The following is a 23410-nucleotide window of genomic DNA, read 5'->3' on the forward strand; positions in this document are numbered from 1 at the left end:
ATATTTTCTTTTTTTTAAAGATTTAAAAAGACTTTTAAGTATTCTCTACACCCAATGTGGGGCTTGAACCTACAACCCTGAGATCAGGAGTCTCAGTGCTCCATTGACTGAGCCAGCCAGGTGCCCCTAATTTGCTGAAATATTTTAAAGCAAAGCCCAGACATCCTGACAAACTTTAGTATGCATTTCTAACTAAGGACTTAAACCCCACCACCTCATTGTCACTTTTCACAAAATTAACAGTGATTTCTTAATGTCATCTAATTGTCCCCCAGATGGCAATTGTCACCATTTTTGTTTTCTTGGATCTGGGATTCAGTCAAGGTTTACATATTAGCACTGAATTTTTGCTGATTTTGTCTCTTTAGTCTTTTTAAATGTAGAAAAATGCTATCTCACCACTCCTTCCTCCTCCCTTCTGACTTGTAGAAGAGACCTTGTAGGATATTCCATATCTATAGTTTCCTTAAGTTGTTACCTTTACAAGGTAAAAGTGTTTACCTTGTCCTTTGTGCACTGTATTTCCTAGAAATTAGAGGTTAGATCTCAAGGCCTGGTTTAAATTCAGGTTAAATATTTTGGGCAAGAATAGGTCGTGGACTATGCTTTTCTTCTATGATTTGGGAACAGGCATTTTAATTTAGCAATTCATATTTATATAGGTGTATATATAATATATATAGACACATATGTAATAATACATCTAATACATATAGGTATCACATACTACATTAATACATGTAATACACACATGTATTACACATACTATGCATCTGTCATATATGTATAATTAATATGTAATCTACAAATACATACATTTGTATATATGTAATATATAACATACTCATGCGATATATATTACATATATGTGTGTGTATATATATATGTAATGCCTTCAAGTTCATTTGGGAATTAATTTTATTAGTATAGCAAAGGGGTACAAATTTAATTTTATTCCAGTTGTGGTTGGAAACATTGTGTTATTCTGAATAGTTGGCCTGGTTAAATGGTTATAAGTTTTCAGTATATCTTAAGATTATAAACCATGTTTTGGTAAAGTGACTTGAGCATTAAACATTTTTGGTGGTTGAATTTTATTCAGAATGACAGTATCTGAGTTGTAAGTGTAAAACATATTCTATGAAGATTTATTTTGAGCACATTAGTTTAGCAATATGCATTTTACCTCTGTTGGATAAATTTTAACAGAATATTTTTCTGATAAATGCTTATGCTAATTTGAAGTACAGCTATAAATCTAAGTACACTCTCAGGGTCATAATTTTATATGTACATTATCTTGGAAACTCAGACATGTAAATAAAAGTTCCTATTGTAGCTGACTTTGCTAACTTAATTTGATATTTAAGTTTTTTTTCCCTTGATAGTCTTCCAAGTACTTCTATGTCTGGGAAAAATTAAACTCAAAGAAATTTTGTGTGTCTTAATGAAAAATAGCATGGTATATATAAAGTAGCTTTGTGTGGTGAATGGTAGCTATCATAGATAGTTCCCAGCACATTCTTGTATTTAATCCCTTAGCAGGTGGGAATATTGTTCTATGTATTAAAATTCACTTGTGAATAATAAGGCACTTTGGACAGTAAGCAGTTTGAAACTATAGTAGCACACTAAAATACACAGTACTTTTTTTTTCTTCTCCTCTTTTAAAAATACAAATATATAGGTTTTAGTGAATAAAAGCATGATCTTTGAAGCCAGATGAACTCTGGTTTAGTGTGTGACTCTGGGCAGTTTACTTGACCTCTGTCTTTTTAACCCATAAAATGGGTTAGTAATCCTGTTTCATAGGCTTTGTGCCAAGACTGAGGGTGAGATGTAAAATGCTTAGCACTATTTGTGATGAGCACCAAGTAATGTATGGAAGTGCTGAATCACTGTGTTGTACACCTGAAACTAATATAATATATTCTGTTAACTGGAATTAAAAACTTAAAAATAAACCAAACAAAACAAATATGTTGCACAGTGCTCACAAGTGCCACAACGTCCTCTCCTTTCTTCCTTCTCTTCTTAACCATATTTTAAGCTCACCTTTCTGGATCAGTAATTGAATGGAAGTTTTTGTTTGTTTTTATTTTATTATTTTTTTAAGGTTTTATTTATTTATTTATTCATGAGAGACACACAATAGAGAGAGGCAGAGACACAGGCAGAGGGAGAAGCAGGGTCCCCTAGAGGAACCCGATGCGAGACTTGATCCCGGATCCCAGGATCACACCCAGGGCCCGAAGGCAGAGGCTCAATTGTTGAGCCACCCAGGTGTCCCTTGTTTTTATTTTTAAATTTTTATCTATTTTTTTGTTCTGAGTGTTTTTAAAATTGCTAATTTTAAATTACTGATAAGACCTTGATTTCAAGATAATCTGTATAGTTATTTGGTTGCTTACATTAAAACAATTAGATGTTTATATGAAATATTTTGAACAAACAAGTGGGACATTTTTAGGTAGTAATTTATAAAGGAGTAGGAACCAGAGAAAAAAGGATATTTTATTATTGGCATGAGGATATTGCTAACAAACTGTCTGGTTTTAATAAAAATCAGTATTTTAAAAATCCATTTATTTACTAAGGACTGTGAGAACATGAGAAGCTCTGTAAACTTTAGCAGAGTTTCACTTGAGTGTGGTTTAGAATAATACACTTTATTTTGCTTAGATGAAGTAAGCCTGTAGCACCATATTCAAGTAGTATGTCTATGTTTATGAACAGGCCTATTGCCAACCAGGAGAGCAGCCTTCCTGCAGAGGACAGGGCTCAGTGCTTCCATGAAGGGCCTCAGAGCTTCACAGTGGGAGGAGGGAAGATTCTCCTTCCTTGCTTATTCCCTGTTAAAGACTCATGTAAAGGGAGAGTTAATAAATCCTAAGTTTCGAATGGGACAAGTTTTGGAGGCCACTTAAATGGACATTTATGGGCCTTGACTCCTTGGCATTTGGGGTAAACCAGTTAAATGTTCTCTTCCAACCAGCTGTTTCTGAGTCTTGGGACATGTGGCTTTGTTAATGGTTTAGACAAGAACAGGTCCCAGGAAGACAAGGACTTGCACTACTCTTTGCCCAGGCAGCACCTGTTTTCTGAGAATGAACCTGACTCCCTAAGGGCACTCAAGTCCAGCACACTTGAGCTTGTTACACTTTTTTCACTACCATTAAGTAAGAGTTTTGTTTATCCCTTCCTTTCTAAAAAAAATTTTTTTTCTTTTAGGCAGAAGAGGGACTCCTTAAGCTGTCTAGCTCCACATCCCGAAAGTCAAGCCAGGAACAATCAAAGAGCGTGATTTCCCTCACCCATCATAGAAAAAGGGAGGAGATGTCATTTCCAGAGGGATAGTAATTGAGTTCTAAGCAGACAGAATTTATAAAGACATCTCACTTTCATGGGTCTTTTTTGCTTTATTAAGAGCAATCTTAGCTCAAGGAATACAATATCCTTACAAGTGTTAGAAGTAAAAAGTTACCATGAAGGTGTTAACTGTTTGACAAATTAGAAACTGTTTTCATTTGGTGGAAGCCTTGCAGTCATTCTTCCAACAAATACTTCTTTTTTTTTCTTTTTTTTTTTTCCAACAAATACTTCTTGAGGGCTGTCTTTATGCCCGTCTGAGGCAAGTCCCAGCTCTGTGCCTCAAGCTGAGGAGACAAGTGCATGTGCATGCGTAGTTAGAAGGCAAGTGTGTAGCAGGAGAGTCGAGGAGGGAGGGCAGGGGGAGAAGGAGCAGAGGAAGAAGAGTAGGCAGGGGAGGAGAAGGAGTTGGTGGCTGGGGAAGACTTCAGGGAGGAGGTGAAAGTTGTACTTTGCTGGGTGGGGAAGAGGGTGAGGGACTTTCTGTGAAGGGAGCAGGACCAGCAGAGGCAGGGAGGTGTGAAAATACAAGTCATGTTTGGGGTACGGTTACTAGAACAGATGGCACTTGGCATTTGGGTACAGTGGCAAGGAGGGAGAGGAGCCAGATTGCAAAAGGCCTTGCATGCTAGGCTAAGAAGTATGGACTTGATCCTGTAAAGCAAGTGATAGCTGTCAAAAGGTTTGAAAGCAGGGAGATGATGTAATCAGAGCTGTGTGTCGGAGGAAAGCTCAGGCGGCGGTGGTGTGGAGGAGAGACTGGCGCAGGGACAGATGGGAGGCAGGGCTCTCTGTTATGAGGCTTTGAAGTAGGTCAGGTGAGAGATGATGTTCGTGGGAGGAAGAGAACCATTGTCAGTTCAATACCTTTTATTGTGCATTTAGGGTGCATTAGTTCAGGTCCTCACTGCAGAGCACTTTTTATGGAGTGCTGTGATCCTCACCTTCATTTTGCAGAAAAGGAGAGGGGCTCAGCCAAGATTTGCACTCAGGTCGACAGTCCTGTGCCACCATGCTTTTACCACAGAGGGAATGAGAACACACAGAAGAGACTGAGCATGGGAGATGATTTTTGCAGCAGCGTGGAAGCTTCTTCCAGGACAAACCAGGACTGCTTAGCAGCTGGCTCAAGGTAGAGGGCAAGGCTGTTTCCAGGCAGGCAGCAAGGTACCCACAATGCCCATAGCAGAGGCATCTCTCAGGAGGGGAGCGGCAGGGTTGGGGGCCCCTTAGGGATACCCATTTGGAAATCCCCAATAGCCAGTTGAAAGTTTGGTTCTTGAAGCACTTCCTAGACTCCCTGTAGGAGCTCCTTGAAGTCCTTTCGGTAGGTTTGGACTAGAACTTATGTAGGAGGAGATGGGTAATGAGCCCTTCGTTCCACAGCCCCCAGGCCTAAACGGTGTTGTATGGCATTTAACTCCGAAGGGTTCTTTCCACGGCCTTGCTTGCTAGTGTTTCCACTGGTCTGCAGTGAGGGTTGGCGGTCTGCATTTCTGTCAAGATCCTGGGATCCCAGATTGAGCCAGGCAGGTCGCAAGAGGATTATACTGTTGAGAATGTTTGGCTCTGTGTGGCCTAGGCTGTCTTTTAACTTCACTTCTTTGAACGGGGCTTTCAATAGCTCCTTAAACAGTATGATGTTGAGCTCTGGTAAGAACCGACACCTTGGAAAATTATTTTTTAGGAATGTACATACATTCATATTTAATTTTGCCAAGGCTGTTTTGAGTTATTTGGATTAAATACTCAAAAGTAGGAAGTCTTCCCTCCCCCATTAGGTTTGTTTTTCCTTCCCCCTCCCCCATTAGGTTTGTTTTTTAAGTGGACTTTTGGCAGGAAATTCTAGGACAATTAGATTATGAGTATTTTCCTTGCTTATGAAAAAGGTTGGAAAAGGGAACCTGGCAGGTGGAGAGTGAGGAGGAATAAAGCTTTGGTATTACTCATGACTCCAGACTAGCCCCTTCCCCCCTTTCCTCTCTGTCTGTTTTGTGTCTTTTTTCTTTTTATTGGCTTATAATTAATATGTAATACTAGTTTCAAGTGTACAACATAATGATTCAGTATTTGTATACGTGGCGAAATCATTACCATAAGTCTAGTTAGTTAATATCCATCACCACACAGTTACAGTATTTTTCCTTGTGATGAGAACTTTTAAGATCAATTCTCTTAGCAACTTTCAAGTATGCAATACAGTGTTGTTAACTATAGTCACCATGCTGCTGTACATTATATCCCTGGGATTTACTTATTTTATAACGAAGTTTCTACCCTTTGGCCACCTTCATCCATTTTGTGTCCCTGTTTTTGGTGAGTGAAGGCTTTGAAGCCAGACCAACTAGGTTCAGGCCCCAGCTCAGTATGGCCTAAGTGTGACTTAGTCTCAAGGCCACCTGGAATGTTACCTGCTTTCCCTGAGGTTGTTTTCTGAGACTTTGGAATGGGAGTACTTCTGAAGGTTGGGAGACCTAATCCCAGCTCTACTCCCTTAATCTGGAGAGGGAGTGTGAGACCTGGGAATGGGCTTCATTCAACACACCTCCAGTGCCTGCTTCTCTTATTCGGCAGTGTATCGAGGGCTGACTGTGCCATGCATTTCTTTTTAACCATTTCCTACCATAGTCTACCTTTCCTAAAGAGTTAGACATTCTTGTTCGGTTGTAGCTGATAATAGGAGAGAAATGATTTTTTTTGTTTTGTTTTCAGCCTGTGTGTCTTTTGTGTTGGTGTCTGGTTACCATTGGGATAATTTTTGCTGCTTTGTCACTCCTAGTGAGTGAGGCCTGGATTCATTAACTGCTGCTGAATGGTTCATTCTTTTCTTGTGTGGGAGAGAGGAGTGGCTTCCTCATGTGTTACCACCTTTGCTAAATGTCATTTTGAGTTCCTATATTAGTTATGGGACTTTCCCCACTGCCCTTTCTTATCCCTGTCCTGGTGGAGAGGATAGGAGAGGGGCTGCTTGTCCTCTGATCGGTTTGTTCAGTCACTGAATAGGTGCCCGGCTCTGTGCTAAGCAGTTATTCTTAGATGGTCTGATTTCATACCCTTAAAGGCCTTAGGGGCAGGCATTCTTTGCTCAGCTTGCAGATGAGGGTTTAGAGCCGGCCGTGGGTCTTCTAGCAGGTTCACAGGACGCTGGTGCTTCTCCTGCAGTGCTGGCCTGTGTCCTGCCCCTCACCCGCTTGTGGGCCTTTCCAGGGCAGCTCTGTTTGTGCAGAATTGGTCAGCTTTTAAATCCTTTATGGGTGCAGACCCAAAGGTCAGCTGTAGCCGGTGGTATGGGACTGTGGATGCTGTGGAGCTGGGGGTGGGGAGAGAAACTGCTCACCAGGAGAGCTAGCTGTGGGATTAAGCAGGGATGTTGGGCTGTGCAGCTGCTTAAGTCGGCTTGTCCTCTTTATTTTGAATGGCTCCCGAAAGACGCTGCCTGAGTGTGAAAGGTGCACATTGTGGATGCTGTGGACAAGATTCGCTTGTTCATAACCTCCTTTTTGTTTTCTGCCATTTTAGTGCTGCATTCTAGATTGCTTTTGGCTGACTTTTTTTGGGGGACTGTAGTGCCCGTGGATTACCCACAACAGTTATGGGGTTGTCCTACCCTCCAGGATTGCATATTTGAGCTTCTCAACTAAACTTTCAGCATCAGAATGTGTGACCAAAAGCAGAATGGAAAGATCAGTGGTTCTGGAATAAAGTAGACTTAGTTTCAAGTTTTAGCTCTCTCTTTTTGCCTTTGGACAGATCTGGGCCTTAGTTTCCTCATCTGTAAACTGGGTATCACTGTGTTCAGTGAGAAGTGATGTTTGTAGGGCTTGGCACCCAAGAAGTGTTCAAGAACTTCCCTTTTCATTCTAGCTTAATTCAGTGGTGTTAAATATATTTAGTGTGCCAGATATTGTACTAAACTCTGGCAGGTGCTAAGATTAGTACAGTGTTTTCTTATCTGGAGAAATTTAAAATCTAGTAGCTAGGGCTGACTTGTACAAATTCATCCTGAATTTGTTCAGGTTCCCCTGCCCGGCGGGTTGGGGAATCTTTTCTTCCTGGAGGGAGGTTATACCTAAGCCCTCTCTTGAAGGACTGAGTAAGAATTAACCAAGCAAAGGAAGGTAGGATGGGTTGCAGCTAGAACAACAGCATGAGCAATGCACGAAGTATTTAGGAGAACTATATGCCACCTGGATTTGGCTGGGGGCAGGAAGTACTGGGAGCGCAGCCCAGAGAGCCTGTGTCTGTGAAGGTGCTGGTGGGTCTCATGTACCTTGCTGAAAAACTTAGAATATGTAAAATTTGCTAGGATGGAAAATCAAAATGTAAGGAAGAAGTGTTTTGTAAATAGTGTTTGATAGCATTGTCAGGCATTTTTATAGCAGATAGTCTGAATTAAATAGATTATGGTACATTCGTATAAGAGAGTGATCTGTAGGTGTTAAAAGAATGAGGTCAGTTTATATGTGCTCTTAAGGAAAAACTTCCAAGAATATTATTAAATGAAAAAGATATATATGTATGTGTATACACACACACACACATATGCATAGAGTATCTTTGGAAGTACATATCAGTATATGTAAGCAATGATTGCCTCTGAGAGGCATGCCAGGATCTGGGATAGAGTACGGTCTTATATTTTACTGCAGACCCTTCTGTACTGTTTGGCCATTTTTTCACATGCACGCATTTCTTTAAAAAAGGCAAATGTTGTAAAGCAGTGGCTAACATTGTACATTATCAGGTGAGGTGGAAACCAAGCAGCAGTGTAAAAATAACTTGGGCTACTGCACTCTAATGCTATTATGCAGAATGCTAGATTATTTCATGCTCTGACAATAATACCATTCATGGGGTGTTTTAGAGTTTCCCATTTCCACATACATCATTTCAGTCAGAATTAACCACACTTATCTGTGCTTTCATAGCAATTAAAATGGTTTAAGAACTATAAGTGTTAAATGATGCTCTGTAAAGTTTGGAAAAGGAGAGAAAATAACATTTTTTTTTCACGTAACATCCATGATTTTATTCCCTTCCATTCTTTGAATATGCCTTTGTGAAAAATACAGCCCAAATGTACATTCACTCAGTGGGCTTTTCTGTTTATATGATTTCATTTCCCTTCCTAGGGACAAACAGAGCTATGATGGCCCCTTTGTCACCAAACTGCAGGCACATGGAAGGGGCTCAGCAAGTAGTTTTGAAGGCATGGATGTTCCTTTTGGGCGTTACAGCAGCATCTTCAGGTAGACACGGTGGGTATGTGCAGTTTTCAGCCAACGGGAGAGATTCGGGGTGGGCCGTCTTCTCAGGCCCCCGTGGCAGCAGCCTGTAGTGGCTGAACTCAACCTTGAATTCACTGCTCCCGAGCCCAGCCATCTCTCCACTGTTCTTGAAATCAGAATTTTCAGTAGGTTTTTCTGGGAAAGAGATGGCTGGATTCCATCTAAAATGAAGAGGATTTTGACCTTTTTGAAAAATTTAATTGCTCTAGTGTGTGTTCCGGCAGTGGGTGAACTGGGTTCGAACTCCAGCAGCCTTTTCTGACAAGTCGTACGACCTTGGGCAAGTTAGTCAACATCTCTGTTCCCCAGGTTACCATCAGTTACGTGGATATAAAATATATGTGGGTGCCTAGCTCTACAGGGCTCTCAGAGTACATATAACGCTTTTAGGATGGCTCCTGGCTTGGTCAGGGCTTATTTGATGCTAATATAACTTTTTTCCCTCATGGTTTGGTGAAAAAGAATAATACCAGTGTTGGTATGGGTGATGCATAGTCTCATACAGTTTTGGGAGAATAAATGGGGACAACTCTTCTGGAGGGCAACCTTTCAGTGTGTTAATTTAAAACATGCCAGCTCTTTGAACGAGAAATTCTAGCTCAAGAAATTTATGCTATGAAAATAATCGTGTAAATACATAAAGTTATGTTACATGGATATCCACTGCAGTATTGGTTACTAGCAAGAAAGTTGGGTAACCAAATATTTGCCTCAAAAGGAGCTTGGTGATAAACTTGGTCACGCATACAGTGGAATAATAAGCAACTTTTGTATAGGGTGACAGGAAACTGAGTTGGGTCATGTAGGATGATGTCTTCGCTCTAGAGTGAAGTTGAAAAACAGGCTACAGAGTAGTATGAGTGCCATAAATCACCTTAATGCTTTTTTTTTCAAAGTATGTGTTATGTAACTGTTGGACACATTTGAGGGTCTATGCACAGATTGTAGCCCCCTTGAAATGGGTTGTGTATGTAGAAAAAAGTCTGGAGGATCTTTGGGTGGTAGGATTGAACAGTTTTCCCTACTTAAAAAAATTATTCTATACTATTTTTTCCTAATACAGGAACCATTTACATGTTTCAACCCTTTACATGTATTCTGCATGTTTTATTTTCATTTTTTATTATGTTTTTTGAGAGGGAGTGAGAGAGGACGTGAGTGGGAGTGGGAATGGGGAGGGGAGGGGCAGAGGAAGAAGGAGAGTCTGAAGCTGACTGCATGCTCAATATGGAGTCCACTGTGGGGCTCGATCTCACAACCCTGGAATGGTGACCTGAGTCAAAATCAAGAGTTGGATGCTTAGCCGACTGAGACACACCCAGGTTCTCCAAATTAAACTTCTGAAATTTTTAAAAAGTTACTAAAGTTCTCCTTTGATTTGTGTAGGGAGAAGATACGTCTTTTGTCTTGTTTACAACATAACAAATAGCATTTGATGTCCCCTGTGTTAATGAATGTGCTAAGGTTTGGCAGTGATGTTCCAAATATCTGCAAGTGTGTGTTTGACATTATCACTCTTAATCATTTAAAGGGTGCTGAAGAAATTAAATAATTTGAATATGAAAAACTTTTCAGGTGGTTTGGACAAAGTAATTCTAGTGTTCTTGACATACTTAGTTTAAACTTTCAAGGGGAATTTCTGCCTCAGGACAATAGAGATTAAACTATCAATGGGTCCCAACCTTTTTAAATTCACGGTTTATAGATCACAGAGTGGATTCACTCTAGAGGCAGGATCTCTTTTTGTGGGGAGGGGAGAGTAGAGGGGGAGGAGAATGAATAGAGAGAGGAATAGGGTAATCTATTTCAGAATACAGACTACATTAGTTCTCAGTGAGAATGAAAAAAAATGAGTCTTAATGTTTATATTTCAGTTCAAGATCTTCATATTGAAAAATGTTGAGTTTTTAATGTTTTAGATTTGCAATCATTTAAAAAAACAACTTGTAACCAAGGTGACTTGCTAATTCATATCTGGTCAACTTTAATGTATTGGGTTTTGAGATTATACTTTAGATTTTAAATAGAATTCTTGGCATTATGTATGAATTACTTCATAAAAGAACTATTATTTTGAGAAAAAAAGGATCCTATGCTTTTTTTTTTTTTAAAGGAGTGATACTAAAGGTGTGTTTAAGTCTGCTTTGAGATTGTTGGGATAAATGACACCAGTCTAAGTAGAAAGACGACAGGCTTAGAGCTGGACAGAGCTGAGTGTGAATTGAGGTTCTGCCGTTTTCACACTGAGAGACCATTTCCAAGACCAGTCCATGCCTTGCTGGTTGTGAGGACAGAGACAATGCAGGAAACATCTGATCTTTGTCCCAGTTAAATGTTCAGCACATACGAGTTCCTGCTGCGTTCTTACTGTTGGGATGAAGATTCTCTGTGTTTATACCTGTGTGACATGGGCCTGGAACTGGCCAGCTAGCTGGTGGGCACAGGGTTGTGCACTGAGAAGTTAGGATAAGCTGGAATTCCATCATTATTGCCATTGACCTTTTCAAGGTGATGGATGGTTACCGGTGTTTGTGTTACTTTCTCTTAAAAAGTAAGATTTCAGGGGTGCCTGGGTGGCTCAGTTGGTTGAGTGTTTGCTCAGGTCATGGTCCTGGGGTCCTGGAATCGAGCCCCTGCATTGGGCTTCCTGCTCCACAGGGAGTCTACTTCTCCCTCTGCCAACCCCCCTTGGGCTCTCTTTCTCTTTTTTTCTCTCTCTCTTTTTAAAGATTTTATTTATTTATTCATAAGAGACAGCGAAAGCACAGACACAGGCAGAGGGAGAAGCAGGCTCCATGCAGGAAGCCTGATGTGGGATTCAATCCCCAGATCTGCGATCATGCCCTGAGCCAAAGGCAGATGCTCAACCCCTGAGCCACCCAGGTGTCCCTCTCTTTCTCTCTCAAATAAATAAAATCTTTTTTTTTTTAGAGAGAGATTTGTAGGGATGGAGTGCAAATTCCAATGTAAAAATGTTAATCTTTGAAAATCCAGGACTAGGCTCCTGTTATCAGCCACTTGAATGTTATCAAATCAGCTGCAGGCTAACCAGATCCTATTGGGTAATCTTCCCCACCCACCTACAAGCACTCAGCCAGAGGGCAGATAGCCGGAGGGTTGGACACTTGACACTGAAGCTCCCAAAATGGCCGTCATTGTGTAGGATCTTCTTTGGGTTTTTATAGAATGGAATAATGAGAGAACTTCCAGGTAGATAGGTGGTCTTATTAACACACCTGTCTGTGTTCACACTGCCTCCCCCTTCTTCTCCCCACTTAAGTCTTTCCTATCCTTTAAGGCACTGTCCTGGCCCCACATTTCTCAGGATGCTTCCCAGACAGTGCTCACTTCTAGTCTGTACCTCTGTCTGTAGTAAACATATTAGCATAGGCACCACTGTCCTCATCTTTGATTATGGCTGACCCTGGGGGCACCCGCCAGCTGTGCCTTTTGCTTGCTTTTCTTTACATTTCCTACCTGGATGCAATGTGGACCTTTGGGACACAGCTACTGATTTTGTTTCTTCCTCTTTGTCTGGTCCAACACCTTGTGTCTTAGAAGAATCCTCTTTAAAGTTTCCCACACCGCAAACAGTCTTCTCTTATTTACTTTTAACTAAAAAAAAGGGGGGGGGGACTTAAAAAACAATTTTTTGGTGTGTGTTCCTTCCTTCAGTGGCATACACGCACATGATATGATGTTAAATAACGTGTACTTTTTATTGTTTGCTGTTTTACATACACATGATATATAATGTCTCGTTAATATGTATTTTACAAATGATTTGTAATGATTGTGTATTAGTAATTTTCTAGCCTGTAGGTATAACATAATTTTTAAAACTACTTATCACTGAATTTTAAATAACACTGCAGTGAACATTCTCCTTTCACAGTTTTAAAATTTTAATTAATAAGTTTATTTCTCAGGAAGGGAGGGGCAGAGGGAGGGAGAGAGAGAATCTTCAGCAGGCTCCCTGCCCAGTTGGTACCTGATGTAAGGTTCAGTCTCACAACCCTGAGATTATGACCTGAGCCAAAATCAAGAGTTGGACACCTGACTAAGCCACCTAGATGTTCCTTTTTTTAAAATTAATTTTCTTGTAAATAGGCTCCATGCCCAGTGTGGGGCTTGAACTCATATAACTGTGAGATCAGGAGTCACATTCTTTACCAGCTGAACAAGCCAGGCACCCCTCTCCTTCCATAGTTTTATTGAAAGATCTCCAGTAGCTTCGTTGTGTTAAAATCAATTTCATACAGTCAGGTATTTAAATAGACTATATGAAATAGATACTAAAGAACTTAAGGAAATAACCTAAGTGTCCATAAAGAAAAATACACAAACACACACACTGGAATAATATTAAGCCCCCCAAAAGGAGGAAATTGTGTCCTATGTGACAACATGTAAGAAATTAGAAGGCATCATGCTAAGTGAAATAAGCCAGACAGAAGAAGACATAACACGGGGTATCATTTATATGTGAAATCATTTCTTAAGAAAAAAAGAAAAGTCATATAAACAAAGTAGAAAAGTAGTTAATGGGGGATGGGGGAAATAGAGTTTGGCAAAATAGTATGAACTTTGAGTTAAGAGTAAAGTCTGAGGATCTGGTGTACAACATGGTGACTATAGCTGATGACACTGTATTACATGTAATTGAAATAAATTTGCTAAGAAAGTAAATCTTAAAGTTCTCAACAAAAAAAATGATAAATATGTGGGATGATGGATACATTCATTCACCCGAGGGTAATCCTTTCATAATGTGTGTATATCAAAACATCACATTGTGTACAATAAATATCTTACAGGTTTATTTATCAGTTATACATCAGTACAGCTGGAAAAGAAAATTTAATGTAAGAACTATGTATTAATTAAAAACAAAAAACTGAAGAAGGGTGTGTGGGTGGGGGCAGGTATGTCCTAGGATGAATGCAGATTTTGATGAAAGAGTCTACCCATATTACAGTGGTAGGACAAAACCTCACTGAAAGGAATGAGGGACAAAAAGCATGAGCCTGACAACTTTGGAAAATAGTGTTTTGAGTAGACGCTGCATTGTAGTAGGTAGGGTTGTTTCTTACTGAGTGCAGGTTAACAGTACTGAAACTGCTTTATATGTATGCAAGGGTTGAACCAATGAATAAATGGATGGTGGATGCTGGGAGCCAGATTTCTTACTGTTGGAGAGAGAAGTTCTCCACCAGCAAGGGCACAAGGCTACAGTGAACCATGTGGTACTGGATTAGAGTTGGAGACACCTGTATGAACTTAGGTTTAGCTTAATGTAGACACAGAAATCATTAGAGATGTGTGTGCATGTGTGGATTATTAGACATACGATCTGACCACAGAGAGGGCTTGGAAGCAGCGACACCCTAGTTGCAGCAACATACCCAAATTTTGTTTTTAAAATACCATTCTTTAATAAAAATAACCAGGGCTCCTTGGAAAAATGGGTAATTGTACAAAGAGTGAGGTATATTTAAACGACATACAAGCCAAACTCAGAGAGCTACTAATAGCCAAAGCTGGAATAATTTGAGCAACAGAGTTGTGTGGTACTGCATTATAACCCAAAGTATAAAATAAATATATATGGTTTCAGGGAGAAGAGACATCCTCCTCCTAGAAGAGTTCCAAGTAGTTTATGTAGACACTTATCCCTTTAGGAGCTGGGGCTTAATTTCCCTCATTCCCATGAGTGTGGGTTGACTTTAGTGACTCACTTCCAGAGGATACAGTGCAGAAAAGGGTGAAAGGTAAGTTTACAGTGAAGAAAGCTGACAAACACTAGCTGAACTGAATAATCAAGGTTGACATCACCAGTGGTCATGCTCTTAGCATTTGCCTTTATTATGTGATGAGAAGGGCACTTTACCTCTCTGGTTTCCCTTCCTAACCACAGTCTACCTGTGACAAAAACATCAGGAAATCTCAGCTGAGGGATTTAGTCCACAGTATTTGATCAGTATTCCTCAAAACTGTCAAAGCCTTGAAAAACAAGGAAAGACTGAGAAACTGTGACAGAACAGAGAAGAGTTAAGTAGATATGATGAGTAATTACAAAGTAGGATCCTGGAGTAGAAAAAGAGCATTAGTGGAAAAACTAGAAAAATCCAAATGAGGTCTGGAATTTGATTCATTTTTTCAAAAGACACTAACATTTTTCTTCCCAACATTTAATTATGAAAACATTCAAATGTAAAGAAAAGGTGAAAGAAATATGCAGTGAACATACCCACCACCTAGATTCAACAATTAAGATTTTGTGGTCTTTGCTTTATTGTATGCCTACCCATCAATCCACCTTATTTTTTTTAATCTTTAAATTTTTTTTAAAATTTGAATTCAATTACTTAACATAAAATGTCTTATGGTTTCAGAGGTAGAGGTCAGTGATTCATGAGTCTTATATAACACCCAGTGCTCATCACATCCCATGCCCTCCTTAATGCCCATCACTCAGTTCACCCCATCCTCTCACCCCCTCCCCTCCAGCAGCCCTCGGTTTGTTTCCTATGATTAAGAGTCCTGTGTTTTATCTCCCTTTCTGGTTTCATCTTGTTTTCTTTTTTCCTCCCTTCCCCTGCAATCCTCTTTTGTTTCTTAAGTTCCATATATGAGTGAGGTCATATGATAGTTGTTTTTCTGTGATTGACTTATTTCACTTTGCATAATATGCTCTAGTCTATCCACATTGCAACTGGAAATGCATCTTATTTTTAAAAGCATTTCAAAGTAAGTTGCAAACATCAGTACACGTGACACCGCTCACCCCCCACCCCCACTCCACCAAAAGAAGATCCCAAAACCTGCTTAGAGTGTACTTTCTGCCAAAGCTCTTGTCCAGCGCCTACTGGGCACTCACAGTTGACATTATGTCTCTGGTTGTACCCTCTTGAGCATAAAGGAGGACAACAGGTTAGGGAGGAGGTCGGTTAGGGAGGTGACTTCCAGAGGTGGCTGCTTCTGCTGCGATTGCCAGGCCATGGGACCGGAGTGGGCCTGTGCTTACACGGTGGGAGGGAGGGGTCGGGACGGCAGGTCTGGGTGGGGACAGTGTGGGACACCCAGGTACCTGTATGGGGCCTGAGCATTTCTTTGGGGCGAGCCCGACGCCCCCCTGCCCAGGCCATTCTCCCCTCCTCTCTGGTCCCCTGGGAAAATAAATAGAGCGGGAAGAGAGAGGCTTTAGCTCTGAACATGGGTAGGAGGACTGATCAGCTCATCAATCAGGAGAGTATGTAATTATGTGGAAAGGACAGAAATCACTCCCTGAAGGCCACAGACTTGGGGATTTGCCCAGAAGAGGACCTTACAGCTGCTAACAGTAGCCCTATTCAGCTTGGGTGCATAATGATTTTTAAACTAATCAGGAACCAAAGCCGGAGGCCGGAGGGACAAACACAAATATCTTGTTGACAGAGCAAACATCTAGATTTTGTTGGATAGGAAGTTGCTGAGGAAGGTCAGGGTGATGTAATGGTGCGTGCCAAGCCTTCATCCTTAAACAGATGGGCCCCCGAGGTACCATCTGCAGTTCCCTGGGGCCCTTCGAAATCGCTTCCTATAAATTAAATCATCCTAAGTTAGTATTGAGAGCTTAGTATGGAAGACATACCTGGAGTAAAAGTGGACAAAGGAAGGAAATTTCCCCTGGAGTTACCCACTTCCTCTTCCTCCTCTGCCATATAAATAGACCCGAGACTGACTTTGGTCCACTTTCTTATTTAGTACTTGAGTATGATTGCCTCCCCCAGTAGCCATCCAAAGTAAACTTCCCTTTCTCCTCTTAAGTGCGGACAACTGCACTTATCCCCACCTAAGCCCATGTCAGCTGGATAGTTTTCATAAACCGGCTTGCTATTTTGGGTTTTCTGTTTTGGTTGAGGAGGAAGTAGTGTTTTTGTTTCTGGTTTTTTCTTTCATCAAAGGAATATTTGTTCTGGGAAAGCAGGGGGAGGGGATGTTTCTCAGTCCAGATCAGAGGAAGAAAATGTACGGGCCCATATGTAAGTGGCTGATGATGAATCTTAATTGGTGATGTTTTTAAGAAAACATTTTAATAAAACATTTAGTGAAACACTTCAGAGCAGAAGGCAGAGACTCCTGTACCCATCCTCTGATTTATTCAAAGTTGTGTGCAGGCACTGAGGATTCACAGTGGAAATGGCAAAGTGAAGTTTGCAGAGATGTGCGTAGAACATTGAAGGAGTTGGGGGTGGGGTGGGGGGGTATGAAGGGAGACTTCCTGGAGGAGGTAATTCTTGAGCCACAGCTCAGGGGAGTAGCCAGCTGAGGTGTGGGTTGAGAGGATGGAGCTGAGACTTAGAAGGTGAACCTTCTGTGGGAACAGGGTGGAGGGAACATGGAGTGAAGTGGGAAGTTCAGGAGAGGCCCAGGTAATGGTTGCTTTGGAAAAGGAGTGCAGAGGAAAACCCAGGGGAGGTGCATACGGATGCTGGTGGGTGAGGTTGGGGGCAGGAAATTGGGGTGTTAACCTGTCCAACCTGCTGGGTTCAGTTTTCTGGGTGAAGTGGGAGAAAAGGGCATTTGCTAGAGCAGGGTTGAGAAGAATGCTAAGTTTGAGATAGCTGTTGAGGGGGTTGGGAGGGGACTTTTAGAAAAAGCCAATGAGAATCTTTCTGGGTCCAACACATTCAATTGCAGTGGTATCTTTCCAGGAGTAGAGTGATTTTCTTTGGGGATTTCTGGCTCAGCATTTAGGTATGGGGAAAGTGAGTTGTGGTATTGATTCCCAAGGTGTAGCAAAAGGAGAGTGTTGCAGAGAATGGAGGGTGGTGGCCATGGGAGTGAGTCCTTTGATAAACGGTGGGGTCCCTGCTGTTAAGGAATGAAGAAGGGGACACGCTCCTGGGCATCAAAGAACAAGTACCCTGGGAGTGAGGGATTGTGAGAACTGGAATGGTAGGAGGTTTGGTCTGCATGCCAGAGCATTGAATTGTGCCCTCTGACTCTAACGTGTGGTCCTGGGAATGGCTGACCAGAGTCTGGAGCCAAGGGTTAGAAGCCCAAGTGCAGTAAAAGTGATGGTAATTCAGGTCAATGACTAAGTGCTGTGTGTTAGGAACTGCTGTGTGTGCTTTGAACTGTTAATTCAACAGCAGCTCTGTGAATGGGCAAATTATTATCTCTTTTCATAGGAAATTGAGGTCCCAGGAAGGATAAGTAATTGGTCAAGGTCAGACAGTTAATAAATGATGGGATTCTAATCCAGGGTGTCCATCCCCCCACCCCTAAGCCCCTACACTCTTGCTCTTGTTCTTGTTCCTTTAGGAGTCTTAACCCTTGGCGGAAGAGAAAATTGTAAATTAAGTCTCTTCTTCCTTTTTCCAGAGTATGAGGAGAAGTTATCAAAAAGAGGTGATAGCTGTGAATTGGAGTGGAGGGTGGTACTGCTGGATAGTGAGCCTCACTGGATAGTGACAAACTCAATGAAGGGTGAATTTTTTTTTACATGAGTTTATAAGATAAATGGGTTCGGCCAGTGTCTCCCAGTGGAGAAAGGCCTCATTAAAGGTGGGGAGACGGATGGGAGGTTTAATGGACAGAGAATTTCAGTTGAGGAAGCTGAGAAAGTTCTAGAATGAATGATGGTGACGGTTGTACAACAGTGTGAATACACTTAATACCACTGAAGTGTACACTCAAAATTGGCCAAAATGGTAAATTTTATGTGTAGTGTGTTTTACCACCATCAAAAACAAAAAGATGGTGAAGGGAGAAATAATAATTGAGAACATTTATGATTTTCCCGGCATAAAATGGGCACTTATTGCCCATACTTGAATATATGCTGAGGATTTTGCGAAGTGCTTTGCATGTATTTTTATTTAATCTCCACTTTCAGACACGATGTAAATTCTGTTGTGCAGAGGAGGGATCTGAAATTTGAAGTGATTAGGCAACTTGCTCAAGGTCATATATGCAGAAAATAGCAGGCCGGGCAACACCACATCCCCCTGGCTCCAGAGCCTTTGCCATTAACCCCTAGGGAGTTGAACAATGGAAAGAAGATTCCAGAGGCAGTGGTGGGGGAGAGGGTGAGGGCAGGGTTGTTGGGGGAGGGACGACTGGGACAGGGAAAATGCTGGGTGACGTGATGAGGTTGGGTGAAGAGGGGAGCAGCAGGACCGTGGCCTCCTGTGTCCAGATTGGACAGGAGCCCCGACGGAGCTGGTGGGAAGGCCAGCTGACGTGACGCGATCCGGTCTCCGGAGGGGCGTGCGGCTGCCGAGAGCCGAGGGCAGAGTGGAGCGGGAGGTATCTGCCATCTGTAGGTTTGTTGATGGAAGGTTCTTCTTAGACCTGTGGTAGCAGAGGCCGGAGGTGTGGAGAGGGCAGAGACCGGGCAAGGCCTGTCACCCCCTTTCTCATCTTCCTCCTGAACTTCCTTCCTACTGCAGGTAGAATCTGAAGCGAGCAGCCTGATGTTGAATTTAGGGGCATGGATTCGGGGGGAGATGAGATGGTGGCAGCGGTGAGGAGGCTTGGCTATCTTTCCAGTGCTGACGGAGCACATACCAAGGATGAGGTCAAACGGAGGCCAACTCTGCCTTTGTAGCCGATCAGCACACGGCAAATGTCTTGCTGCAGGTTTTCTTTTCATTTTAACACAATCGTATGAAATACATACATCAGGAGAAAGTTCTAGATGTATCTGGCTCTTCTGGAAGTTTTTGCGGCCGTGACCTGAAACTCCCAAGGCGTGTCCTGTCTTCTGTGGTGGCCGCTGGCATTGTGACCCGGGGCTGGACATGGGGGCCTATCTCAGATATTTGGATTTAGCGAGGTGCTGGGGAGGCGATCTCAGCTGTTTATAAGGAAGTGCTCCGCGGAGAGTTCCTGTTCTTAGTTCACTTCTCGAGCTTACGTTGGATTCAGCGGATTCTTTCTTGGCTGCTGGTGATTGAGAGTCTGTGCGGGGAGGCGGGCTCCTTGAGCGACGCTTTCCATGTAGCAGTAGTGACTTTGGAGAGCGCGGCCCGTGATTCCGTAATGATTTCGAATAAATGCAGAGATGTTCTCAGGACGGGCCCTGCAGGGGCAGCCTGGAAGCCGGTGTCCTGAGGGATTAGGTTGCACTGCAGTCAAATTTTGCAGCTGTCAGAGGTGCGGGGCGGCAGGTCGGCTGTAACCTCCAGGTGTGAACTGACCTGCCTTGGCATCAAGGAGGGCCCCGGGAGGATCGGCGGCCGCTGTCCCGAAGTCGGTGGTGGGACCTCGTCCAGCGGGATGTCTTAGCCCCGAGGGCCGGCCGCACCCAGACAGCTCTGCAACAGCCCTTTCCAGGGGAACGTAGTTCATGCACTTGCTGGTACCAAGTTCTCTCTCTTTTTTTTTTTTGATACATTTTATTTATTTATTTTTTTTTGGTAAGATTTATTTATTAATGAGAGACACAGAGATACACACAGAGGCAGAGACACAGGCAGAGGGAGAAGCAGGCTCCTTGCAGGAGCGCAACGTGGGACTCGATCCCGGGCCTCCAGGATCACACCCTGGGCTGAAGGCAGGCGCTAAACCGCTGGGCCACCCGGGCTGCCCCAGTGCCAAATTCTGATGAATCAGTTAACTGTCCCCTTTTCTGCCCTTTTTCTTCTCTGGATAAGAAACACTTGGGTGTCATTTGCCTTAGAATAAAAATAAAGCAAGTGGGATTTACCTTAGAATGAAAATAGGACAAAAATAACAATAATGGAGGCAGTTTGGGAAATAGTAATGGCTAACATTATAATGAGGGGTTACCCTTCAGGCCAAGTGCCTTACGGGGGTTCTCTGAAAGCCTCCTGAGAACAGGATCGTGTCTTTTGTTCATGGCTCTGTCTCCTGGCCAGAAACTGTGCCTGGCACAGAGGAGGCGCTCCAGTGGATGAGTTTAGCACAGATAAGGACTCTGAGGCACGGGGATCCCGGTTAAATTGCCTGCCCAAGGCCTCACCCTTAGTAACCGGGATTCCTGGATGAGAGGTAGATAAAGTGGAAGGCACAGAGAATAAAGGTTTGTCTTCAGAAAAATGATATTTTCAGATTGAAAATATCATTCACTGTGGTTACAGAGACGTCTTGAGTTTTATAAAAGTTCATTCCTCCATCTATTAAAAAATAATTTTTATAATTTACTGAAAATAAATATAATTATGTGATATAGTTTCATAATTGTAATAATGTTATGAAGATTAAATGAGAAAGAACTTGGAACACCGCCTATACATTGTTAAGCGCTTTATGTGTTTGAAAATCTTGCCTTAAGTATCATTTATCTTTTAAAGGATTTTTTTTTTTGAAGATTTTATTTATGTATTCACGAGAGACACACACATAGAGAGGCAGAGACACAGGCAGAGGGAGGAGAAGCAGGCTTCATGCAGAGAGCCCGATGTGGGACTCGATCCCGAGAGTGTAGGATCATGCCCTGGACCAAATGCAGACGCTAAACCCAGGTGTCCCTCTTTTAAAGGATGTTTGATTGCTCACTTGGTTTTAATTTTGAAGTAAAACATTTTTTTTTTTTTTTTTTTACTATGGGGATGTCTTTATTTATTTATTTATTTATTTTTTTGGGGGGGGGGATGTCTTTAAAAGTAGACTGGAGTGAGGGGCACCTGGCTGGCTCAGTCAGTAGAGCATATGGCTCCTGATCTCAGGGTCATGAGTTCAAGCTCCACTTTGGGCTGGAACCTATTAAAAAAAAAAAGTAGAGTTGCGTGAGGAAATATAATTCAGAGATATCATAGGAAAGTTAAGAGTGAGGTCTGATTTTAGTAATAACAATATTATGTTACACTGCATGAATACAAAATATTTTCTTAGCCAAACAGATAGAATATAGTATTTTAGTAAGAATAGTCCCTAGAGCACCAAGAAAGGTGTATTAAAAGTGTCATCATTTAGCCTAGTAGTCTAAACATTTTTGACATGGAATCTTATCAGTCAAATACTTTTGTTCATACCTGTAGCATTTTGAGTATTTTATATAGTTTTGAATTATAGTCGTTATAAAATACACAAAAATAAAAGAATGAGACAAACATGATTTGACATGTTTCTGAGGTTTCCTTTCTATATCCGGAAGATCACCCTGTACCTTCCACTTTTTTTTTTTTTTTAAGATTTTATGTATTTATTCATGAGAGACACAAAGAGAGAGGCAGAGACACAGGCAAAGGGAGAAGCAGGCTCCATGCAGGGAGCCCGATGTGGGACTCCATCCTGGGACCCCAGGATCACGCCCTGGGCCGAAGGCAGACACTCAACCACAGAGCCACCCAGGCGTCCCTCCACTTTTGACCTGGTTTAGAAAGACTCAAAGTAATCCAGAAGAGAAAGCACATAGCATTTTTTGAAGGAAAGTCTGCTAGATGGAATGGTATGCGGATGAGAAATTGACAGAGACGTAAACTGTCAGGCAGATTGAGTGTAGGGTGTTTGGTGGAGTGAACCAGAAATCTGTGCCTGGCTATCTGCTTGAAATGTTGAAGTAGTCATAAACCAAACTCCTGAGGATTAAAATGCCCCCATTAGAATGGTCCTATCACTTCCTCATGACTGATTATGCTAGACTCACTGAGTTAGAGGGAAAAAAAAATACAGTTCCTACACTAAGGTTTTTTAAAATCGGCCTTTAAATTTGAAAGGCATTAGACCTGAATGAAGTAGTAAGGAAGTTAAGTTTGGAAGCGAGAAAGTGGAAGTAAGATGAACTCACTGGACCTGAACTTGGCAAGAGGCTGGGTGCATAAAGGGGGTGAGAAGGTGCTGATTGTGGCCTCAGGGGAGACCCCAGTGGAGGCCACTGAGGTATCTGGAAAGGCAGGAGTAGAGCCCGGAGTGGGCCACTTACTGCTGTCATGGAGTATCTGTTGGTAAAATAGTCTTAGGTTCCGCACAATTTAACATTTTCTAAGATTGTCAAATACCTTACCTGTTTCTGGATTTAAAAGATCACAGGGAGGGAAGACTATCAAGTTAGCGAACAAACTGTTGTTTGCCTCTCTGGGGAGAGTCCTGTGGTAGCTTGCATTCCATCGTAGAAGTTTTCAGCCTGGCAACCTTGGTAAGTGCCTCACACCAACAAGTGGTGATGAATATGAATTTATTTGGGATGATGGTTGGGGCGGACTGATCATCTAGTTTTCTGTTGGTCCCTGGGACTAGGTTGAGCTACTGTGATAAGTGGGAATTACAGACAGAAAATTCAAATGGTTTCTTGAAGAACTATAAGCAGATTGGAGAAATAAATGAAAGATTGCCCAGAGCTTCATTTTCATTTGAGAAGGCACAAAACTACCGAATGGAAAGTACAGTGTGACAGCATTTCAGCAGTGATGCATTTTATTTATTATCCACAAATAAAATACTTGGATACTAAGGTAATACTTTTGGGAGAGGCATTCCACAACAAGAGAGAAAAAAGCCTCTTCTGGAAAGAGGTGGGCCAGATATTACAGAACCAGAGGGAAAAGCAGATATGGGCCATTGACAGGTACCTTCTATTCCCTTCAGAGCTTCTTTGAAAGAGGATAGATAGATGGACCTGGTCTTTGGCAGCATTTGGCTCTGGGGAAGTTTTTAAAAATGATAATTAAAATATCATTCTTAGAACATGACTGGTAAGTATTCCTGTCCTGAATGTCACATAAAAGAGGCTTAGTCACTCATAAATTATTAGTTGATGTGTTTGTGGCTTAATGGGGAATTTGAGAAACTGTAATAGTTGG

General features: G+C 41.9%; 1 protein-coding gene across 8 annotated transcripts in view; it reads left to right on the plus strand.

Moving 5' to 3' along the window:
- The window catches only part of TANC1 (tetratricopeptide repeat, ankyrin repeat and coiled-coil containing 1), a 226500-nt gene that overhangs the window by 9762 nt on the left and 193328 nt on the right, over positions 1 to 23410 (plus strand). Inside the window, exon 1 of one of the 8 annotated variants that reach the window (XM_072751616.1) lies at positions 8502 to 8627. The exons of the other annotated variants lie outside the window; for them this stretch is intronic. The gene's annotated coding sequence lies outside the window, so the exon portion shown is untranslated. Of the gene's footprint in view, positions 1 to 8501; positions 8628 to 23410 lie in introns of those variants that run through there. 8 annotated transcript variants of the gene reach the window in all.

The sequence above is a fragment of the Vulpes vulpes genome, chromosome 3 (assembly GCF_048418805.1).
Source record: "Vulpes vulpes isolate BD-2025 chromosome 3, VulVul3, whole genome shotgun sequence".
Classification (NCBI taxonomy): domain Eukaryota; kingdom Metazoa; phylum Chordata; class Mammalia; order Carnivora; family Canidae; genus Vulpes; species Vulpes vulpes.